Source organism: Varroa destructor, unplaced genomic scaffold, assembly GCF_002443255.2.
Source record: "Varroa destructor unplaced genomic scaffold, Vdes_3.0 BEIS01000004.1, whole genome shotgun sequence".
NCBI lineage: Eukaryota > Metazoa > Arthropoda > Arachnida > Mesostigmata > Varroidae > Varroa > Varroa destructor.
In genome coordinates, this window is record NW_019211457.1 from 49,863,605 (window position 1) to 49,866,826 (window position 3,222).

The 3,222-nt window shown below is 39.9% G+C and overlaps 1 long non-coding RNA gene across 1 annotated transcript; it reads left to right on the top strand.

Annotated features, from left to right (window-relative positions):
• The first annotated feature begins 312 nt into the window (after positions 1-312).
• LOC111249635 (uncharacterized) lies at positions 313-3,005 on the top strand. Its single transcript, XR_002673016.2, has 3 exons — positions 313-537; positions 1,019-1,303; positions 2,355-3,005. It is a non-coding gene; the product is annotated as an uncharacterized LOC111249635 (long non-coding RNA).
• The last annotated feature ends 217 nt before the right edge of the window (positions 3,006-3,222 follow it).

Below are 3,222 nucleotides of genomic sequence, written 5' to 3' on the forward strand. Positions count from 1 at the left end.
TCGTTGTCATATGAATATAAATCAGAATCCTTAATTTAGTTAAAATAATCATTTTATCTGTGCTTAAACTAAATATGTTTTAAAAAAAAATGAGAGCACATGCTCAATTTTCTTACTAACCATGTACTAAATTTAAGGTGAAATTCATAGTATTCTCTCGGAGCACATTGTTGACGCGTTTAAACGTAATGATGCATAAGTCATTTATCCTGAGCTAATCTTTATTTACTTTTCTATTATTCCCTTAACTAATTGAGAACACACATTAGCCCAATCTTTATGGCGGGGTCATCCTTTTCCCGCAAATGACCGTGTTTTTATTTTTTTTTTTCATCTATGGGGAAACAAGTAGGATTTTTAAGCGCTTGCAAAGATAAGAGGGAACAGCAGTCCTTTGGCCACAAGCAGCCTCGCTAGGGTAGGTTTTTAAGTGGAATACGTATTCAAACCCCAAGTTCTGTTTATCTACATAACTAAAGGAAAATGTGGCTTGTGCACATCCGCCTCGTAGAGTGACAGACGGTGTATTCTATCCAGGTAACATAACTGGCTGGATCAGTGCGTGCTACGTCCGCAAACTCTGTTTTTTTATATATCAGATACCGCCTAGGCTATATATAAAGAATACAGACTGTCGAAAATTTAAATAGGTCCGCTGTTATTCCGTCAACTATTGTTTTCATAGCTCTAGACAAATTCGCTACCTTAAATGAAACTTGCTTTCGGAAGTCGCAGTTCTCAAGAAATAAACAACCGATGCGATTCTCTGATGCTGTCGCTCGTTACAATGGTAGCTCTCTTTCTGATTAATAACGTGTTGACGCTTCAATAACAAGCCTTCTATTTTGTAGGACACTTGTATGCTCAAATACAATACATCATGATCTCTAAAGCAGGCTTTACACATTGAAATACTGGATGTTCGCCGATATACACTTAATATCCTTACCTGAGAAAAAATGAACGCAATGTTTGTTTAATCATGTTATTGTTTCATACGACATTTGATCTGTGACAGTTCGATTGAATGCTGAAGCTGTGCCGGTTCCTAGACCTGCCATGACCACGGAACCGAACAACCATAATAATAATATAGAGACCACCTGCTCGATCGAGCCGGTGACAGATACCGTCAAGGTAATTCTCTCTCCTTCATGAACTTCATTTGGTGTGCCAGTGCGCAAAGATCAATGGATTGCTTCCATTGGTTTCAACGTACATAAAATGGGCCATGTGGAGCATTCACTGAGTGCAAGCAAACTCCCCGCGTGTGCCTTTTCTTCTGATATGAAGGACTTTTGACGTAAGTAGGCCCATGAGAGTCACCACACCTTTAATCCGAACAATTTTTCTTAGCAATCGAAAGAGTTTGCCGTAATACGATACATACACGCGCTTCCTTTGTCTTTAAAGAATTTATATTTAGTACTTTTTCAAAGGCGCGCTTAGGACTAAACATTAAAGAAGCATAGTGAGTAATACTCTTGTTGTTCGCAAGCAACAGTATGTGCTTAAGACGTTATTAGTGGATATTATATTAGTGGATGAGATTATATAAACCTGTCCCCAATGACCCTTAACGCATACATGTACCGGTAAACGATCGTTAATCTCAGAAAGCGAACAGACATAGCTCTAGATAGACAAAAAGGTCTCGAATTTATTCGCCTATTAACTTTCATACATTTTTCTTGACTAAATTTCTAGTATGAGTCGTGATACGCTTAAAAACTATACAAACAAACGAACTCAAACGTAAGTAAGGACAAACAAAATGTTACATTTAAGTTATATTGAATTGAAAACTGTATATATCTAAGGCCATTCGAGATAATTATAGTGTCCAAAGAAGTGCTGGTCAACGAGAGTCGTCAATGTTTTACTGCTCAGATTTAAGCAAATAGACATTGGTACATGAAAGTAACGGTTCACGTTTCTGTTTCCCTCTGCCGGTTAATTACACTCGATAAGGTAAATTTACGTAGATTTGCATTCAATTCGTGTTGCCTATGAATAGACAACGAAATAATCCAACACGAAAACTCCGCTTACGTTTCGAGTTTTCGTTTAAAAAAGAGAGTAACGGAATGGCATAGTTTGTTCGTCATAAGAGGTGTACGAAAACGTGTTTCAATTCCTAGAATCAATAGGTATAGATATGGCATAGCCATTTGAAATTTTATACATCGATAATACGCAAAAATAAGCACGAGGTCTTCTAGACGCCTTCTACCTTAATGGTGTTTATCTAACAGCACTAGAGTAAAACGTTCAGGACAAGAAGAAAACGCCCGAGCCTCTCTTCAAATTGCTTCCGACAAGTGTTTTACCGTCATCTCATTGTTCCATTTCAGTATCGGTGTTTCATTTTCATCGGTACCAATTTCGAGCCGAGCGATTTTTCGCTACTTTGTTTCCCCGAAATTCCAGCAACGCTACCGCTACTATCACTGCAGCTCCTTGGTTGTCGACAATCCTGCGACGGGGTAACTGGTAAATGGATAGGAGGGATCTCGGCCTTCCGACTGGCTACAGCTGGCCCGCGAACGGGACGTTAGCGGCACAAGAGCGAACTAAAGCGGAAAAGCACGAGAAAGCCGTCGCCGAGCAGCGTCATAAACGAGCCTTTGATCCTCAAATATGGAAAACAAAGTAGTTCTCTACTCCTGGTTTTGTCGTCTTCGCCTTCCCACTAGCCTTTGGAGACAGCCCGTGATGGCCCTCAGCAGCTTGTAGAAATGACGGAGTTTTCCCAAATTCTCTGCTTCTCTTGTTTTTCATTCTTCCCCTTCTAACCCAAGTTCTCCATTCTTTCTCTTTACATTCTAAGCCTATCGCCTATCCCACCTACTCAGTTTTTCTGGCAGCGTTTCTTCAGATCTGTCTGGTTGCACTAGGCCGACTGATACTTATTTGCGTTCCGTTTTCCCAGTCGGGGTCTCTCAAATGCTGGATTATACCCCTCACGTTTTAAGTACGAAAATGGTGCCAATCAGATCTGCTATACCGATATTGTGTTCGCATTAACGATGATGGCTTTCAAAATATGAGGTCACGGCCAACGCATATCACTTAATAAAATTTCATTTGTGCTTAATCCATTCGCGTCCAATCCAAACGCACGACAACGAGCATCTCCCATTTGATGAAACAAGCTGCGTACATAGTACCTCAAATCCCGGTAAGATTCTTTATAGACACATCAATTCATCTGAGGAAGTA